General features: G+C 33.2%; 1 long non-coding RNA gene across 1 annotated transcript in view; it reads left to right on the forward strand.

The window, feature by feature from the left end:
- Positions 1-22327, forward strand: part of LOC140848717 (uncharacterized) — a 75599-nt gene that overhangs the window by 47568 nt on the left and 5704 nt on the right. Inside the window, exon 4 of the long non-coding RNA XR_012129829.1 lies at positions 1229-1278. This is a non-coding gene — a long non-coding RNA (uncharacterized lncRNA). The remainder of the gene's footprint in view (positions 1-1228; positions 1279-22327) is intronic.

Here is a 22327-nt window from a genome sequence, read left to right on the forward strand (position 1 = left end):
TTAGTACGCTATAACTGACTTTTGCTGATTCTAATGCTTGCTCTCTGGCTACGGTCTCCTTCCATCCCAGATGATGGAACATGTGGATATATGTTTATTGTTATGAAGCTAATCAGAGTCAAATGACCTGAGGTAAACAGCCAAGTGTGAGATGTAAATGACAGTCCTTAGGTGGGATAGACTGTGATACCTGCATTACAAATGTCATGAAGATTAAAAAATATTTAGGCACCACATCTGATAATGCTATGATTGCTGTGTGTGTACTTATAGATAAGTTATAGACTATGTCCAAGAAAAGTAGTGACTGCACATTTATTAGTGCCTATTTTCTTTTTTTTTCCTTATTACGGTATCATTGATATACAGTCATATGCATGTTTTGCATGAGCAACATTGTGGTTACAACATTCACCCAAATTATCATGTCCCCCAGCACACCTCATTGCAGTCACTGTCCATAAGCATAGAAAGATGCTACAGAGTCACTACTTGTCTTTGAGCACTGCCTTCTCCGTGACCCACCTACATTATGTGTGCTAATCATAATACTACCTTAATCCTCTTCTCCCTCCCTCCCAACCCACCCTTCCCAAACCTTCCCTTTGGTAACCACTAGTCCCTTCATGGAGTCTCAGTCAGCTGCTGTTTTGTTCCTTCAATTTTGTTTTGTCGTTATACTCCACAAATAAGTGAAATCATTTGATACTTGTCTTTCTCCACCTGGCTTATTTCACTGAGCATAATACCCTTTAGCTCCATCCATGTTGTTGTAAATGGTAGGATTTGTTTTCTTTTTATGGCTGAATAATATTCCATTGTGTATATGTACCACGTCTTCTTTATCCATTCATCTATCAGTGCGTATTTTCTAACAGCCCGTTGAAGCAGCCTCTACTTCACGTTTGTGTTCACTTGATGATTATTATTATTGATGTAGAGCAGGGATCTGGGACAAGAATCATAGTTAACTTTTCCTGCCTATGATGAAAAATGCTGAAATATAAACAGTATAGTAAGAACAGGAAGGATTCTGTCTTAAAGCTAAGATTCCATTTTAAAACCAGGAAGTTAGGAAGTAAGATTCCTAACATATTCATTAGCGAACAGCCAATAATGTAGTCCATTTTGGAGGCGGGGCAGGTGGTCGTGATTGATATGTTCCCAGAGGGAAGCTGCTGTCCTGGAGAAGAACTGACCAATTTCTTGGGTTACATTAATTTTGCAGAACTACCTGGAGGACTAATAATAGAAGAGTCTTAATGTCTCTCACTGGAGGTAAGCATTTTGAGACTATTTTACAAGTCTGTACCACCTGGCCCTTTGAAAAATACTAAAAGAGGGAACCCACAGACTTTAGCGTGCCTCCTCTTTGAGGGTGCCTACACTTTTTCTCTCTTTAAGAGCATAACTTTAAATAAAGCTTTCTCACTGCTCAACTTTATTGTATTTTGTCTCTCTGTGCTTTTCCAGTGATAAGCGTCTTTGTTTCTTTGCTATTTAATTCTATTTCTAAGTCTTCACTTAGTCTCTGCTTTGTTCCTGATAAGCAGGGAGGGGCTGTTTAGAGTTCAGATTTGAGACTGCAAGTCACTGTCACCTGGGTGACCTGGATGGAACTGCAGCAGCAGAAACCTGCCTGAAAAACCCTGCTTTGGGAAGTTCTCAGAATATATCTAACTCTATCCCATGCTCCACAGCTCCCCTAATAGGTGATAAGGGCAGGTCCCCATGCAGTGCAGATCCAAGCAGACACGAGATGCCAAATGACCCTGACTTTAAGAGATGGCAAGGGAATCTGCCCTATACCAAGAAAATGTTCAGCAATCTTTCCCTCTGCACCTCTGCATTTTCCTGCTCTCAGCTGCCTTGTAAGGCCACTGCCATTCATTTCTACTCTCGCTGTAATGAATTATTTCATTAGCTACACTCTTCTGACCTGCTCAAGAATTCTTTCTCATTCAGAGTCAAGAACCCTTCCCCATCCAGGTGTCCAGGTAAAGGTTTCACCTGGTACACAGGGAGGGACCTCTCAGATGCAGTTGCCCGGCAACATTATGCTATTTCATCATATAGAAACAAACAACAACATAAAGGTCCTACAGTAAGTAAAGGTACAAGGCAAACACTGGTTTGTTATCTTGGTGTTCTGTGGTTTTCAGTAGTTAATAAATATGCCAGTCTCACGTAGAGTGTGAACCAAGACTTCAGCGTTCTGGGTAATTTGGATGTATGCAAAATTACCAAGGAAAAACAAAATTTAGTAAGAAGTAGTAGAGATTATGGCAGGAGGTAGACTCAGAGGAAATTATATAGTTTACTGTTACATAACACTACTATAAATACATTATATAAGAGTGATACTTTTTATAATTTAACATAGATAATTTCATGTTTATTATGCCTGTGTACATGTCTAATTTCTGCATTACTTTGAATTTTTCTTTTAAAAACTCAACTACCTTCTTTTTGCTTCATATAGCATTCTTCATTTGTCCTTTTAATTATTTTAACAGTCCTATAGAGTTATGCAATTATAAGAAAAATGAATAGATTACAATCTAAAGTTTGTCATTGGAAAACTAACATGAGACACATAACAAGAGAATTCGCAGTAGGAGATCAGATGAACTGAGAGAGGCTTCTGCTTAGCTGACAATATGTAAGTTGTTGCCTGTTTTGTAATTTAAATTGTTCCTGCAGTTCTCTAAAGGACAGTAATTTAGATGCATCATCTAAACTTCCAGTGCCACACTCTTTGCGCACAATTATTCAAGCTGAAGTAAAAAATTACTCCCCAGATATTCTTAACTTGATATTTTATCAAATAAAGGGATATATAGGTTTTTCTAGGAAACATTTAAATAATAAATGAAAAGAATTCCATATGTATACATTGTCCTTTAAAGTTAGAAGGGTTTCTTTCCTCAGAGGGGCAACTAAGATGTCATGGTCTCTCCATGTTGACTTATGAGTGTTACCAAAAGGAGCTAAATTATTGGACAAATACAAGAAAATAGATAAATAGTCCTCATGTGAATTATTCGTGCTCAGTAGATGTATCACACAGTTTCTCTTGCAGTGTAGGAACTATATATAGAAACAGACATCCGTACTACCATACTCACTATTTTAACACATATTCCTTACTGTATTTCATACTAGTACAATTGTGAAGAATTAAGAATTTAGAAATTAGGAATCTTGTGAAGGACCAATCTGACTCTCAATCCTAAATATAGGAACATGAAATACAAGTAATCCATGTGCTCATTGAGACCATCAGTTAGCTTTCCAACTGATAGTTTCTATTAGGTATTCTCTCTCTTGTGCTTATTTTTTCTCTCTGCTCCTTTAATGTAGAATAGTTAGTAAATTAATACTAAGCAAAATAAACATCTTCAATCATCTTTCTAAAAGTATTTTTATTAATTATTATCTCTTATTCCCTCCAGAAAACACTCACTTTCAAGAAACTTTGGAAAAAATAATGGCAGTTTTTCATAAGGCTAACCCAGTTTATAAGACCTAGTGATTAAATGCTACTTGGTCATTTTTACAAATACAGTTAGATTGTGTATTATATTACCATCAATTTATTCAGAGTAGTATCAGGTATTCCTAAAAGTAATTCAGGCTTTGAAATCAAGTGTACCTGGATTAGAATTTCATTTCCCTTCATTTCTACCTACATGATCATTGGTAATGATTTCTGACCTTTAATTCTTAAACATTTTGAAGTAAAGCATCTTTTCTTCATGTTTATAATCTCATTTTTTAAACTGAGGTATAATTGACTGTAGCGCAGCTCAGCTCCTGGCAGGTTCATACTGGATTCAGTGAGACCAAAAAATGACAAGGCTATTGGGTTTATACGAAGTTTTTAGTTTCTAAGTGAACGGCCAGTCACTGACATTACATCCTGTGCACCCACATGCAGCCAGTATGCCGTCCACAGTCTGCACGGAGCACTGGGAAGCACAGATAGTGACCTCCTGCCATTACTTACCCAAGGCTGCACATGCTCGGTAGACAGACATGAGCTCATTATGCACGCGCACCATGAGGAGTCATGAGACAGCATCACGTGTACCAAGTGAGCAAGTAGGTCAGGGTCAGGTGAGCATCGTGGCCATGTGAGCATTCTGGCCATGGGAACTCCATTTTCCCTACACTGACACATTATATTAATCTCAGGTGTACAACATAATTATTCAGTATTTGAGTACTTTGTGAAATGATCAAAACGGAAAGCCTAGGTAATATCCATCACCGTACATAGAGGACTTTAAGGATTTACTCTCAATAACATTCAAGTATGCAATACAATATTACTAACTATAATTACCATGTTGTACATTACTTCCCCATAAGTTACTGATTTTATAACTGGAAGCTTGTACTTTTTGACCCTTCACCCATTTCTCCCATCCTTTACCACTCATCTCTGGCAACCACTAATCTGTTCTCTGTGTCTATGAGCTTGGTTTTTTGCTTTTATTTTTGTTTGTAGATTCTACACATAAGTGAAATCATACAATATTTGTATTGCTTTGTTGTCTGACTTATTTCGCTTAGTGTAATGCCCTCTTGGCCATTCCATGTTGTCACAGCTGACAAGATTTCATTCTTTTTAATATTCCATTGTGTGTGTGTGTGTGTGTGTGTGCGCGCGCGCGCGCGCGCGTGTGTGTCTGTTTACACCACACTTTCTTTATTCATCCATCCGTGGACACTTAGATTGTTTCCATATCTTGGCTGCTCTGAATAATGCTTCACTGAACATAGGTAGCAGGTTATCTTTTCAAGCAGTGTATTTCTTTTCTTTAGATAAATATGCAGAAGTAGATTGCTAGATCATACAATAATTCTATTTTTAATTATTTGAGTAATCTGCATATCATTTTCTATAGTGACTTTACCAATTTACACTCCCACCACAAAGCACAAGGGCTTCCTTTTGTCCATAACCTCACCAACACTTATTTCTTGTCTTTTGGATAATAATCATTCTAACAGGTATGAGGTGATATCTCATTGTGTTTTTGACTTGCATTTCCGTGGTGATTATTAATGTTGAGCATCTTTTCATGTACCTGTTGGCCATATGTATGTCTTCTTTCAAGAAATATCAATTCAGATCTTCTGCATTTTTCTAAGTCTGATTGTTTATTTATTTTTTGTTATTGAGTTGTATGAGTTCTTTAGGTATTTTGGATATTATCCCCTTATCAGATACATGATTTGCAAATATTTTGTCCCACTCAGTAGGTTGCCTTTTCATTTTGTTTGAAGGTGTCCTTTGTTGTACAGAGCTTTTTTACTTTGATGTAGCCCCACTTATTTATTTTTGCTTTTGTTGCTTTTGCTTTGGGTCAGATTTAAAAAGTCATCACCAAGACCAATGTCAAGGGGCTTAACACCTATGTTTTCTTCTATGAGTTTTATGGTTTTAGATCTTATGTTCAAATTGCTAATCAATTTTTAGTCAATTTTTGTGTATTTTGTAAGATAATGTTCTACTAGTTTCATTCTTTTGCATGTATGTTGTCTCTGTTTATTGAAGAGACTATCCTTTTCCCATTGTATATTCTTGGCTTCTTTGTCATAAATTAATTGACCATATATTTATGGGTAAAATATCTCAAAGTATTTTTTAAGATTATATTGTAATTATTAATAATAAAATATATTTATCACCTGATGAAAGCACTCAAAACAGTACATAGTTTAATTATTACTATCTTTCTATTATTTCATTTCATTCATCTTTTTACCTCTGTGACTAAGAGTCATTTTTTTGCTTTAGTCAAATATTTAATTAAGAACCCTCCCTACCATGGTTGATTTCCTTAACTTTTAATGACCTGGTATCTATATAAAATGACAATGTTATTACCTCTTTCTCCTCAAAACTAATATATACACTTTTCCAGAAATATGATTATCTCTATTGTCTGACTAGTTTGTCAAAAACATGTTAATAGATAATTACACATGATGTCATCTCTTTCCTAGATATTTGGATCTTTCTGTTAAACTGCTTTCTGGATCATTCAAATAGTAGGAATTTCAGAGATTACTCCTTTAGAGCATATCTTTAAAGTTCCCTCTGTGTAACTAGGATATTTTTCTTTAAGATTGCATATTGCTGGAAAAAAAAATACATAAGCAGCTGGCTAGTGAGATACATATTTTTTTTGCTGAGGAAGGTGCCCATAAAGACAAAATGAGTAGAACTCATAACAGCCATAATACTGTCCTACTGGACACTTGAACCATCTCTATGGTTGATGAGTCCAATGGGACATAAAGTTGTTAGTACATTTGTGTTAGCACTAGGCTGTTTAAATTTTGTCTCAAAATTTATCTCATGGGCTTTACTCACATATTGGCATTTTGTTTTTAATATCCTAAATTGCTTTGAAAAGTTTTGTCTAATATCTGGTAGGATTATAGCATATCAAAACCCTACTACTTTTGCCCTTAAAGGAATTGATAATGCAATTGATTATTTGAATTAAGAATATGGTGGGAATGGTATTAGACAAATATTCAGGTTTAAATTAGGAAATTATTAACCTTATGTAAACTGATTCAATTTTGTTCTTCCTAACTTGTTACAGTATATGAAAGCTTGATATTGGTAATGATAAAACATTGGTGTTCCTATGAATATATCTGTAAAAAAACATACTTTGTAGTAGTGCTTTGTAGATTGTACATCCTCACTGAATAAAATGATGGGACTAGAAAGAACTGTTGCAAATTGTATTGTTAAATCTATTGATATAATTAATAGTCATATGTTAGCACTTAAATATACCATACCAAACTTTAATATACTAAATAATTTTGACTGGAAAGATATGTCATAATTTTCCATTACAGTTGTGGAATTGTGAAATTTTTATAAATTTGTAGGTTTTATCTGTATTTTTTTGCATATACAATCTGAATACTTTGGCTACATATGTATATATGAATCTTTTTAAATATTCCTTATGTACCCCTTTTCTTAGTAAGAATTTTCCTGTTAAATAATTTTGTTTTGGTTCTTTTTTAACATAAATATTGAGGCAGAATAATTTTTTTAAGGGGGAGATTCCTCTTTTTCAATTGTATATCCCTTCACCAATTGTATATCCCTTCACCCATTAATTCCCACTTACTCTTTGAAACTGTGCTTAGTTGTATTACTTAAAACAGCATGTAGTTTTAAGGTGAACTCTCTCATTTTAAATTGATGAGGCATGTGACTATGGTGATTATAGTATTTGCAGTTACTATCACCTTGAATTTTGCTTTTATTTGCCATAGTTTTTACCTTTCTTCACTTTCTTGAATTTCTGAACTTGATAAAGTCATTTTCATATAGACTTTTTCCCTTAATGATTCATAAAATATACATTTAATTTTCCCTATAGCACATTTAATATTTTAACATAACTATGTTACTTTTTAATTAAAATTAATTAGAATATTTGACCTCTTGGAATAAGAAACAAAATCAGAGTGGAATGATTTCTCTTTGTACTTCTCTTTTCTTTTGCTATATTATATATATATCTATACTTTTAATTCCAGTTTGCTTTAAATGGGAAATTTGCATTTTAATTATTTATTTAATAATTACCCTAAATTATTACTCACACCTTGTAATTTGCTGTATAAATTTCTTTGTTCACCACACCATCCCCCTCTTTTTTTAATCTCTACATTAATTTCTCTACTGAATTAACATTTCATCTTAATAAATGATAGTCTTTAATAATCCTCTCACTGAGGGTCTCTGGTAGTACATTTCTGCACCATTTCCCCAAAATGTTGACAGTGTACCCTTTTGCTTGAGTGAGAATAGAGAGTAACTGAATTCCAATTTACTGTTATTTTCCACTTCGCTTTAAAGCTATGACTCCAGTGTTTACTGACTCATTCCTACTTACAAAACATCTCTATTAATTTGATTGTTGTACTTTTGCAGAAGAGCTATCATTTCTGTTTGATTTTCATATTTGTCTTTATATTTGATGTTCTGAAGTTTCAGTGAATTAGCTGAATGATGGTTTTTCTAAAATTTACTTAGCTCTGCTAATGTAACCTGGAAATTCTTTTAGTTTGAGGACTCAAACATCTAGTACTAGAAGATATTCAGTTATAATATTTCTTTATCTTCATAGACTACAAGTGTTCTGGTTCCCTTTTTATCCATTTTCTCTCCCTTAACTTCATTAACTATGTGGTGGAGCTACTCATTTTAGCCACAGTATCTCTGAAATTATGTTTTATATTTTCCACTTAAGTATTCACATGCTTCATTTCAGACTACTTATATTTATTCTCCAATCTACTAATTCTTTTTTCAGCTGTTGTTGTATCTAATATGCATTATGTTTACCAACTGTGTGGGTGAATTTTTATTTAAAAATTTGAATGTTTCTATTTCCCAAATCATTTTTTATGCTTATCATTTCTTATTTGCTTATTTTCTGTTGTGTGTGATGAATTACCAAAGCTTACTTTCTTAAAGCAATGTGCATTTATTGTCTCATGGTTTCTGTGAACCAAGAATCCTGGCATGGCTTAGCTGGACTCAGCTCCAGGTCTTAAATCGGTATGGTCAAGGTGTGGGCCAGACTGCATTTTCTTCAGGTGACTTGACTGGAAAAGAATATGCTTCCAAGTTCATTTAGAATTTGTTGAAAGAATTCATGTCCTAGTAACTCTGTAACTGGAGGTCCTGGATTTCTCCTTATTAATTGTTGACTTGAGGCCACCACCAGGTTCCGGAGCCTACTCTCAGTTCCCTGCCATGTGGTCCTCCCACAGACACTTTCACAAAATGGAAGCTTGCTTCTTCAAGACCAGGAGGAGAATCAATCTCTCTCTTTGCAGTGGCTAAGAGTTTTAGATAAAAACACAATCATAAAGTGACGTCCCATTATCTTTGTCTCATTTTGTTGATAAAGCAAGTCACAAATTCCACCTGTACATAAGCAAAGGGAGTATACTAAAGTATGACTCACTGGGAGTCACCTATGGTCTTTTCACTACATTATTTAATAAATTCCTTTATTTGCTGCATAGTTGCCCTCCTGCATGTTTTTAGACATTCTCAATAAATGTATTCATGGTCCTCTTGAGAATGCTTCATAATGTCTCTATCTGTTGCTATTTAGTATCCTTAATTTATTTTTTTTGCATTTTCTGTTAAATAGAGTAATTTTTGTGTGAAATCTTATGTACTCTGTAATTGTTGTTTGAAAGATCATGTTATATGGGATTTTTTTTTCTTTGTTGTATTCCATCTTCTTATGTGATATGTGATATTTGATTTGACTCTTTCCAGGCCTCAATCTTGCATATTGATGGCATAGCTCTTCTGATGGGAAACTCAGATTTTTTTACCATATAAGAAACAGTCTGTCCACGAGTCTATCAGACAAAGTTGGCACAGTGTCTATAGCCCACAATATTTTAGGGGCACTGAGAAATTTTTCCATTTTAATATCTTTTAAAATCAGCAGAGAAATGAATATAATAATGAGTATATAACAATGAATCTAACCTGGCTTATATTCATCTTTATACTAGCATAGCCATGATATATAAATTCTAATATTTTTTTGCTGAAGAAGGTACCCACAAAGACAAAATGAGCAGAACTCGTAACAGCCATAATACTATCCTACTGGATACTTGAACCATGTTTAGTGTTGGACACTTTAACTTCACCAAGAAAAAAAATCAGTGTTTCTTAGTGTTTGCAGATCTGTTTGTTTGAACTATTTTAGAGCCTTTATTTGCATCATCCTGGATCACTATTTCTATCATTATTTAAGAAATCCAGATCTGACTTCTCATGGACTTTACTTCAGTCCCTTTGCTGGTAAATGCCTATGTACACTAACCCTTATTCTCTATTCTTCAGTGTCCCTGGCTTTAACTTCCTGTTCATGACTATTCATTTCTTCTCAGATTCATTATATTACTTTCTCTTATATTTTTAATAAGTGGCTGAGTGTATATAACATATACAGTATATATTAAATCTCTTTTATCTACGATTTATTTGAATTAAGAGAAAAATCTAGCATTTCTTTTAATTAAATGGGTATGTTTTTGCTCCCTCTAACATTCTGACAAATAATCTCATTTGACCTTATGAAGAAGCTGTTTTATAATATTGCTTGTGTCCAAAACTCATATTAAAACTATCGTTAAAAAAATTATTACCAGACTACCAAATCACCAAACTAAATGATATTTTCAAAGTCATTATCTTCTGTGATGTTTTCACATATTTTTAAAAATTTAACCTGTACTTAGCAAATAGAAGGCCTAAACACATATTTTTTTTAAATAAATAAATCAATGACATCTCACACATAGACTTTTTGGTTTGACAAAGCATTTCTATGGTCTCTATTTCCCCTCCTTTACCACCAATATTTAGTGTACTGGATTTTCTTCATTAGCCATCCTTGATCCAACTCACTGCTCTTTTTATCTGTTTTTCATCCAGGAGACTATGCTGTGTACCAAGTTGACCCTTTTGCCTCCCATCATCTGATTAGGTTAGGCCAATGATAGATACCAGTGGAAGACTGGAGGGAAGAAGTGGTCAAAGCATTTATTCCTTCATCTCCTTCTCTGCCATTATACAGATTGTTAGTGGTTCTATTCTAAGGCATCCATTACTTTCCAGCAACACTTGCTTCTAACTTCAGCTGTAATTCTCTCCGTGTTCTGGCAATGTCACCCTTCATTCATCCTGTTAGGAGTGAAGTGTTAAAAGCATCCCTCCAGTACCTCTCCTCTCTTTGTTGGTGTACCTTAATCCTGCCCATACCTGTATGATATTAAAATCTCTCTGTGACCTCATTTGCATATGACATTTGTTTCTGGCTGGAACTCATTTGTGTATGGAGGTCTCAACAAAACGTTATCCTTAAACTTCCAATCTTAGTATGTTTGGAAGATAACATGATAATCTGTATACATAGATTCAACTGTCATCAAAAAGTGGATGACTTAATAATAAAGATTTACTATTTAAATGATTATGTCTTTAACACCTCAAATATAATATTTCTGTTAGTACAATATCATCTGTCTTCACCAATATGGATTTAATCTTCCTGAATTCCTTCTTTCTTTGATGCCAATGCCGCTCCTCCAGAACTCTATTTCTACCTGGACATTATAGTAAAAACTGAATAAATGCCCACTTAATGTAAGCTATTTTTTATCAAGCTGAGATTAACCTTTCTACATTGTAGTTTAGATCTACACTGTTTTCTTTGGTACTCAAAAGCATGATGTGGATATTAAAATGTAAATGAAAATTTAAAAATTTTAAATTTACTTACTCATTCACACTATCACTACTTCAACACTTGTTAGACATATATGATCAGTGTCTTCCATATTGGCTGTGTACCTCAATATTTCCAATACTACAGACAGTTGGTTGCCTTAGATCATCACAGTTCTTTCTAGAAGTAACCCACGTTTTTCCACTGCCTGCTAACTGATTCCAAATGCTTTCATCTGACATTTATGGCCACCAAAATCTTTCCATAATTTCCTTATCCTAGGTGATTAGTGAAATATAAGCTTAGGATTTTACATAAATTAAAGAGCATGGAACTTTTATAACTGCTAATAAGGAACAAGTTAACTCAAAACCATCTTTAAAATATTTTCTTATTCCTTCTTTGGTATATCCTTTCTTTGTACATTTTTTCAACCTGTTTCATGGTGGTTAGCCTGTAAGGTGTTTGGGATTCCAAGTAGTATAATACAACTCTTTATAATTCCTCTTTCATGGGAACTATTTAATATTTGAGTGAAGACAGGTTTTGGCAAGTGATCACTTTAAAAACTGTAGGCTAGTGATTCAGTAATATGTAAATCACAAATATACTCAACATTGGCACATGATTTGTTTACTTATTTATAAACTAGATCCTTGATGTACTTACATTATGTCTCCACCACCTAAGTTTTAGAAAACAGTGCTTCTTGGTTCCTCTAACCAGGAAGTTTCCTAGCTATGTAATTGCTGCTGAGCTAACCAATTCTCTTTGCTTCTTTAAATAAGAAGGATGGCATCTGAATGCCAAACTCATTCATTGATTGCTTGGTCTCACATATAACTTTTTCCATGCTTGTTTGCATATGTAGTAGTTCACAGAAGTTGTAGTATAACAGAGACTGAATTCTAGCCTGTGATAGGTTTTCTGGGAAAAATCTTTTGATCTTGTCAAGCTTCTTTTGTGTAGTCACCTGGATAGCAGGTATAACCTGTGGTTGAAATGCCATGTAGATTAGGGCTGAGAAAATGCTGAAGCCCCTGGATACTTGTATGTAGAAATCGAGGTATGGACTAGTTTCCTACAATGATTGCTCAGTTAATATGAGCTAAGTCAATGATACTGTAAAAAAAGGGTGAACTTAAAAATTTCCATCATGAAAAGGACTAATTACAGAGTTATCTTTAGCGTTGATGCAAGAAACTCTTCTTTCCTCCTTGCTGATTTAACTGAGTAGGAAAGTCAGATCAGAAACCTTTGGCTTTAGCCTAGGTAACATAAATTCAATTTAGAAATAATTTAAAAAAACAATGATTAGGGGGAAAAAATGAAAGAGTAAGTTCTAAAATGAAAGAGTAAAACAGAATTTTGTTATTATATTTCTCTTTTTTTCATTTGGATATTCAACATTACTAAATCCATTTTGTTGGGCTTCTCTGGTGATGTCTAGATAACTATGACCATTTTAGATAATTAAATCCATCACAGCTTCTAAGATGTTTTGCTGAAAAAATCTTTTCCAATTCAATCCTGCTGAAAGAGTGGTGGTGCCAGTAGTTTAGAGAATATGGAGTCGTTACAGACTCTCTGGCTGTGGCAGTAACATTGTTACCTAACATGGAGCAGGCTGTGTCCATTAATCAGTGTGCTCTATAATCCTGAGTAGTGAATAGATTAGAAGGCCCAAAGGCTCCTATCTGTTGAGGTCGCAATATATATATATACCACTGGCTGCTAGATAAGTAGCCAATCTGTAATTTTGCTATCCAAGAAGGCAGAGGTTATTACAAATGGAGTAACAGAAAGAAAGGAGAGATGGTATGATAAAAGTTACATCCTTATTACATATTTGCTGCAAGTGAGGGTAACCCCTTGGCAATGACAGAAGATATCTAGAAGACCCTTGAAGGCCTGATATTGTCAGCAAAGAAAAATAGGATTATTATAACCGTCCTTCCCTGAGGCTACTCTTTGGCCATCACGGCTTCCGGGAGCATACCATCATTCCCCTGAGATGCATGATGACCTCCATTGGTGCCGAAGGGTCAGTAAAAATGCATTCTTGACATTAAGCACCATTAGTGTAAAGTTACCCATATATGTTTGTACAAATATATTGGACTCTAGTTTGCACATTTGAGTTTAAATAAATAAGAATCTATTGTAAAACCAGAAAAGCACCATTAAATTCATTAGATACCATTATCAAAATAATCCTGTATGTTCAATACAAGAGAAAGGTATCTATGCTAAAAAATAATAGATGTGGCAAAATTGCACATAATTTTAGTTTTTGTTAATAGGAAAGGGAAACAAGATGCATATTGCCTTTAATTAGAGTATTTCAAGATATAATTAACAGCATGGTCCTAAATGCCTTATTCAATAATATACACTCAAACTGCAATTCCTATCCATGGATTTTAACTAATATATTTTGAAAACTTCAGTTTTCCTAGAAAACATTGTAGTTATATTTGGAAGAATTTAGTTTTACTCATCTGTTCTGCCTTGGCTGGGGAATGGTTCTTTTTCTCTCCAGCCAATGACATAGTCTAGGAATGAGTTTTAACACTAGCTGGAAAAAGTCGCTTACTTTTAAAAAGTGAGGGGTGGGGGGGAAATAGCTATTTTTAGCATGAAATATTTCTTACAAGGATCATTTGCTATCATGGGACTCTCTCCTGAAAGATGCATTCTTTGAAAATAGTCATGAACTGGAAGAGATGAATTCATTATGCAAAAATTGGCATTACTCCTGCTGCAGCCCTCCATCACATATGTCTAAATTCAAAATATCTTATTTCCATCTGTGTTCTTCACCCCAACAGAAATTTATAAGGCAGGAAAGGCAGATATCTCTATATATTTAAGAGGCATTGATTTGTTAAAGAAAATGTTGTCTTCATTGCACCCAGAGTTTTTCGTACTGCAGGACAATAGAGCACAATGAGGTTTGGGATGAGTGAAGAGTATGCCCTTTGAACACTGAGAGAAAGTTTTTGTTAGAACAAATACAAAGATCTCAGTTTGATCCCTTTAAAATTATTTTGCTTGCATACTCTTTGAATATGTACTTTCAGTTATCTAAATAACATGTTTCACAAACAAAACAGTTCAATATTAGAATTGATTTTGTTTTGCTGAATGAAACAGAATGCAGTAATTAACAATTTTTTTCATCTCAGTGTTTGTTTCAAAGACAAATTATTTCTTAGAGGCCTGTTCACTCATTGTTTATTATTAGCAGTATTACTATCATTCCACTACTACTATACTACTAGTAGTAGTATTGTTACTATTTATCTTATTTATTTTGCTGCTGTACCCACAGCAGAGGGAGAATATCTGAGTACCTTTTTTCACTGCCATGCCTTATGCCTTAGGAAAGTGAAACACAAGAGCAAAGAAGGAAAACTATATTTATTGTTTTCTTTTTATGGTAAAATATTAAAAGTAAACAAAACCATAACTAAAAAAATAAATATACAATTATTTTTAACTCTTGGAATGAGTGACTCCTAACATTTTTGTTATATTTGCTCTATATTTTAATTAAGAATATAAAACTGCAGATAAATTTGACATGTTTTGCTTTTACCCTTTCTAGTTTTAATTTTACCTCTTTTGAGCCAACTATGACAGTATTTGGGTGGTAAAATCCTCTATGGTAAAATTTAAAAAATATATTAGATTGATTTTGTTAGCAGAATCTGGGGTTTTTTCTTTACTCATTTATAGTCTTCCATTATTCTAATCTGGCTGTTCTTTAACATTTTTTTCTCCTGACTTTTAAGATTTTTCTCTTTCTTGTCCTTTCTCAATGATAAACTTCTATGTAAAAAAATTTTGTTTGTCTTGCTTGGTACTTGGTGTTGCTCCATCTCAAGGAGACAAATGAAGAAATCATTTGTTTCTCATCAACTTTGAAGAAATGTTCAACTCTGCCCAGGATATTATTTTGATATAATTCCTGCTCTTCACTCCTACTAGGTTCCCAATAGATGGGTAATGGAATTCCTCAGCTGAACTTCCATATCTCTGAACTCTTCTGTTAGAACTTATATATGTTTATTTATCTGCTTGTGACTTGCCTAAGGTATATCCCAGTTTTTAGGGTATTTTTAAAAATAATTATATTGTGTGAATGTATACTAAAGATATCTATATATTTCCATCTTCTGTACACACACACACACACACTCTATCCAGGTTCATTATCCTTCGTATACAACAGTGTTTAATTAAGATCTGGCTATATCTGTTATTTATGCACATCTCCTGTTATTTATGCACATTATCTTCCTATTAGTGTATGTATAGAATATTGGCATTTTAAATGTGGAGATATTTCCCCAAGTGGAAATTTGGAAATGTTTTAACAATACGCAAGATAGTTTCACTTAAATCTTGGTAATTCTATTTCTTACTACCTCTTTGGTATAGTCTAAAATCCAATAGAAACATTGCAACAAATATTGTGCTTTGTGCTCATTGTAACTTAATGGGAAGCAATAAGATACAATGGTTGAGACCAGAGTTGCAAGTCAGAGCTTCCTAGATTCCCATTTGGTTTCACTGTGTGCCTTTGACAGTTTATTAGGTATTTTTCTGCATTGGATTTCTCATCTGAAAAATAAAGATGTTGATATCTACTCACAGGGTTCTTCCAAGGACTAATGAGCTTCTACATATGTAAGTTACCTACCACACAACACACAGTAAATAGTAAGCATTCAGAAAGTATCAACACTTGTTAACATTGAGTTAATATTTGCAATTCTACATTTATTCTGTTTATCTATGTTAAAGATGCTGTTACTACAGTTTCGATAGTTGGTAGGTGCATTTTCAAGAGCCAGTAATTATGTTATCTGAATTAAAGAAATGTATTAAAGCAAGTTACATTGCTTTAATATTTCTTTTTAAAAAGATAGAATAAAATTTTAAAACATTTTTGCTGCCCAAATCATTTTACTCATTTAAAAACAATGGCTATAAATCATATACAGGAAAATCATACATAATATAGCGAACCTAGGTTAATTATGTTCTACCAATACATGATAACTAATACCAAGAGAGATTTTTCCTTAATTCTAGCTAATTTTGCATACACATTAAAGTCCTGGTTTACACCAAAGCTAAAAACTTCCCATCCTTACCTTTTTATTCTTTGTAAATGACTAATCTGTGACTTCTGACATAAAGACAGAAATCTATGGAACTATGTATTTTAACCTACCCTTTAAGCATCTATGATTAAAGTATTTAATGGCAACTTTTCAAAAACAATCTAGCTGGAATTCTGATTTTGTCTAATTAGATGGTTTATCACATCAAAGTCAAATATAGTCCAGGTCTTCTTTATGATTTCACTGTATTTAGACCCTGTTTCTGGTCTCCTTCCCTATCATACGGCTAAATATAGAAAGGGAAAGTAGTGTGACTTGATGATTCCTTTCAAGTGTTTTTTACATTAATCAGGAAAAATCTAATGGCAACATGTCTTAGACATATTTATTTTTAAGTGCCTACTATACACATGGCACTGTTCTCAGCCTTAGGTATCCTATAGGGAAAACATAGCTTATATTTTAGTGCGTTGAGGGCACTGGAAAACAAATGAACCAGTACCTAAATAATAAATTATTTTGTGGAAAGTTTTAAATTGTAAGACATATAAAAACACACATAGTAAGGGAAGTATTGGAATTTTGAGTTTGTTATTTTATTAATAGAAAGTTTATCATTTTCAAGCTACCATTCCTTTTGAAAAGACTGTTCTTGCAAAAAGACTTCACTTTAAATTTCACATATTAACACTTAAATATTTGTTACTAAATTGCCTTTTTAATATTGCCTATGTAGAAATTATTATGAAGATTCTATAGAAGGTTAGGAGTGTTAAAAAAATTATGCCACATATTTAAATAAATATGCTGAAGAAATAATCACATAATAGTTTTTCCACAAGTTCAGTAAAGTTATTAGATCATCTTGAAACTATGCATAAAATTGATAATTACATGGCATTTTCTTAGTAGATCTATAGTGATTTAATTCATTTATATAATTAAAAAAGGCTTATTCCATGTAGTCACCATTTACTCTCATCACTCAAACTGTGCATGTGATTATAGATTGGACACAAACTGCCTTTTACAATATGAATCATCTTTTAATGAAATGTATTTTTAGCCAATCAAGGTTTCTTAACAACCAAGTCATCAGAAACTTTTGCCAGGTCATACTCAAAACTTTAATAATATACCCAAGTGACCTTAGGTTTTCTCTCCTTACCTAGCTATCAGTTCAAAATGTCCAAAGCTGAAATAGTATTCCTTGCCTTTAGCAACCCCATGCCACTTGCCCCAACTTGAACCACATTTACTTCTTCATCTTCCAACTCTTCCATAGATTATTTCACACTGCATTTGATTTTTTAGGTTAAATTCCAATTCTAAGTTAAGGTCATTCCTTACTTCTTTAGATTTATTTTTCCTTTGCCTTTCCTCCTTTTTAACATGTAGAAGCTAAAATTTGAATTTGCAATGATTTTTTTCTTTTCTGCCTTCTCATCATTATTCCCTTAAATGAGGAATTATTTAATGATTTCTAAGACTGATGTACCACAGTTTGTCCATTATTTCCTGTACGAACATAATGTCACCCCCTTCCACAAAAGCTTAGTTACCTTTAATATTAAATCTATTATTGTCCCACTGAAAAAAGTCGATAATATATCTTTGACAGATAAGGCATTTTAACTATTTTTGTCATCTCAGTTATTAAATTTTATCTTACAGATGATTCATAAAGTAATATCTACAGTAATCTATTAGTAAAATTAACTCTTATGATAATATCACTACTATTTTTAAATGATAAAATATAAAAATATATGAACAACATATAAATATAAAAATGACAAAAATATTTCTAAAATAGTAGTCTCAATTAATTTATCTAGAAATGACTCTCAGTATTAGGAGAATTATAGGAGTTATGTTGTGTTACTTACATACCACAATTCTAATTTAGAGAGGGATTGACTGAAAAACAATAAAGCTTACTGAATTTATTTTTCTCTATAAAAAAAGGCTGTCAATCAGAGAATAAACGAGAAGTAGAAGTCTGAAAAAAGATATCAGTGAAGTTGTAAGGATGATGAGTGGGAAAATGAAGGATGATTAGTAACTATTTTGTCAATAAATTCTATAAATATATGACAATAAGCATATGAAAATATAAATTATAAATAAAAGATATAATAACAAGCTTATATGTAATATAAGATGAATTAGGAATTTTAATCCCTAGTTAAGGTAGTACAATGATAAAATTTAGTCTTGCTCGAATAGAGAAAAACAGAATGAAGATAACAGGGAATTATAATTGTACATGCAATAATAAGAGTGTCAATTTACTAAATTTTCAAAGATGCCACCAAAAATGGTGATGTTCCATCATTTAATTTCTAGAAAGTGCTTTCCTTGGTTGCAAAAGGGACATTAAACAACTTGCCCTGTGAACCCCAGTGTTCACAAATAGTATCAAATAAGATCATGTGAATGCCAGTTATTTGAAAACTTCAAGAAGCTTTGAGTAAGACATTATTGTTATATTTATTACAGTTAATTCTTACTGAAAAAATATGTTTAAATAGCTGGTCTGCAAGGTACCTGAAAAGGAATGTTACACAATTCACCTACCTACAATAATCCTAACATTACACTTGTTAGGATAATACTGACACCCACAAAGGCGTGTAGAGATTTATACTTGCATACTAGTTCTAAATATCTCTTTTGTAAAATAATATTTGCTTGGAGATTATCCAAGTTTCATAAGATTTATGATACTTTATTGCCAAATAGATGAAAAATAAGGGGTAAATCATTTTCACTTACTGAAAACACAATCTAGAACTGTATTCTTAGGTTATAATGATTTATTATAATTTATTAACTATAAATTGAGAACATAGATCATTAATAAATTACAGCATTTTAATTCTAATTCTCCACGTGGACTTTAATTAAAACACAAGATCATATTAATTTATTATTTATTAACTGATATCAAATTCACAAGTTTAAAAATTGCATTGTGTGGCCAGTTAAGGATAAGTGGGGGTGTCTTTTTTCCTGATTCATTTATTTTCTTACTTTCTTTTCATTCAAAATAGTTTTAGATTCACAGACAAGTTAGGGATATAGTTTGAGAGCTCTCATATATCCCACATCATTTCATTAACATCTAATATAGTTATGGTACAATTCTAACACATAAAGAACCAAAATTCATACATAATTATTCACTAAAATCATACTTTATTCAGATTTCTTTTTTGTTTTAAGCTAATGTCCTTTTCTGGTTCTTGGATACAATCCAGAATATCACATTACATTTAGCTGTCGTATTTTCTTAGGTTTTTCTTGCCTGCAACAGTTTCTCAGACTTTCCTTTTTGAAGATTCCTTGACATTTGAGGACTCCTCGCAAGATAATTGGTAGGATGCCTCCCTATTGGAATGTGTCTATCCTTTTCTTTCCTTATGATTAGACTGACGTTATGGGTTTTGGAGGGGAGAAGAAAACCACAGAAGTAAAGTGATCTTATCATTTCATATTAAGGATATATGACTTAGCATGATTTATCACTGTTCAAGTTAATTTTGATCCCCTGGATGAAGCACTATTTTTTAGGTTTCTTCATCTGTAAAATTATGCTTTCCTCCTTATTCCATAATGTACTACTTGAAAAGAAGTCACTACACACAGCCCATCCTTAACAAGTGGAGAGTTATGCTTCACCAACTTGAGAGTTGAGTATCTACATATATTATTGGAATTCTTCTGAATGGGAGATTTGTCTGTGTCAATATAGACACATGGATATTTATGTTTTGTGTTGTAATCCAGTATTACTTTGTTTTTGTTTTCAAATTGTTTCACCTTGGCCATCAGGAGCTTTTTCAGTTGACTCCTGGGTGTGCCCCATCATTGTGCACGTGTGTGTGTGTGTGTGTGTGTGTGTGTGTTCACATACTTCCTTACTATGAGAGGCTCCAGGTTAAATATGTGTACTTCCTGCCACAGTTCTAGAATCAGCCAGGTTTCCAAGGAGCTCTGGTTCCTTCTGTTGGAGAATAACATTAGAAATTTGAAACTGGGTCTAGGTGGGCTGGTCACTACTGGAGCGTCTTTGCCCAAACTCACTCTGAGCTGACAGAGAAAGGAAATATATATGAGTATAGTAACCTGTGGATACAAACATATCTATAAATATTTTTCTATGTAGCCATCTGTATACATGTAAGCATTAGCATGATAATGTCTCCAACCTAATCCTTGAGCCATAGGGGTCATTCTAGCCTTCCCTGTCTTGCTAATCCATAACCTTCCACTCCAATAGGGAGAAACCCAGTTCCCATCATCTGACACCCATTGACTTCATCACTGTTCAATAAGTCTTAGGTAGGAGTTATTAAAATGTAGAACCTTCAGAAATAAGTTTGGTCATATTAAATCTTATAAAGCTATATGTGCTAACCAGTGGAATCTTCAGAAATTTGTCATTGTTTGGACACATGACTGTGCAATATTTATTCAATGTGAGCCACATATGTGATTTAAGATTTCCTTGTAAACACATTAAACAAGTAAAAACAAACAAGTGAAAAACAAAAATGTATATATCAAATAAAACCATATGTAACAGTTTCAGAATTGTTAATCATTACTCATGGATAACAACTTTAACACCTAGAATAAAATGCTGACATACAGATTCTTTTGCCTTTAGTCTTATAAAATCCATCATTTCCAACTACTTAAATTTCTCCTCCACTTTTTTCAGTGAGGTCACTTCATGCATTTGCAATAGTTAGATCATGTCAAGTCTAGATTTCATTCTGGGATTCCTTGACTCTTAAATGATTTTTTTTTCCCATACATTAAGGCTGACCGTTAGTACTAAAAGGTTCTATTTGTTTTAAAAGGATAATATTATGTATCCATTGTTTCAGTTATCAACCAGAATAATTTAACGCAGAATAATTGAAAATCCCACGTGCTTTACCTGTTAACCCTCTACTTCAAACTCCCAACCTATTATTGTCTCCGTAGTTTTTCCTTTTCCAGAGTGTCATGTAAATGTAATTTAAAAGTATATGGTCTTGCAGACTAGCTTCTTTCACTTATCAATATTCATTTAGAATTATTTAAATCTTTGCATGGCTTATTACCTTTTTATTGCTGAATAATATTCTATTTTTAGAATTAATCAACATACCATCATTGTTTTTGTTCGTTTGTTTTTGTTTTTGTTTTTAATCCAGTAACTTGTTGAAAGGTATCTTAGCCATTTCCTGTTTGGGCGATTATGAATGAATAAAGTTACTATGAAGATTCACATGCAGGTTTTGGTGTTTTCAACTCAGTTAGTAAATACCTAACACCTAACACACCATTACTGGAACATAAAGATTATGTTCAGTTTTGTAAGATACTGCTGAACTCTTTCAAATTCTCCATACCCTTTTGCATTCCCACTAATGATGAATGAGAGTTACTGTTTCTGAACATTCCCACCAGCAACTGCTATTGTCAGTTGTTGGAATGTATGCATTTAAATACTACTATTAAACCGGAGGCAGCTGGGTCACCCTGGGGTGGACATTCAATTTCATCTTAAAGATACAGATATTTAATTTTTTAAGTCTATCATGCTGTCTACATGACGGATGCATAAAGTTCTTCTTGAATATACAGGGAACAAGGGCAACAAGGAAGCCACTAGTTTGATAATTCTTATGATCCCAAGCAAAAGCCTCCTCTGGAATGCCTTTGAGCTGGGACTTGGTCTGCTGTTCCTGCTTTCAGACTCTGGCTGAAATATTGGCTCTTCCTGGGTCTTGAGCTTGCTGGCTTTCACTAGAACTGAGACACCATCTTTCCTAATTACAGGCTCTGAGACTCAGGCTGGAATAACACCTTCAGCTC

The sequence above is a fragment of the Manis javanica genome, chromosome 4, assembly GCF_040802235.1.
Source record: "Manis javanica isolate MJ-LG chromosome 4, MJ_LKY, whole genome shotgun sequence".
NCBI classification, from domain to species: Eukaryota; Metazoa; Chordata; class Mammalia; order Pholidota; family Manidae; genus Manis; species Manis javanica.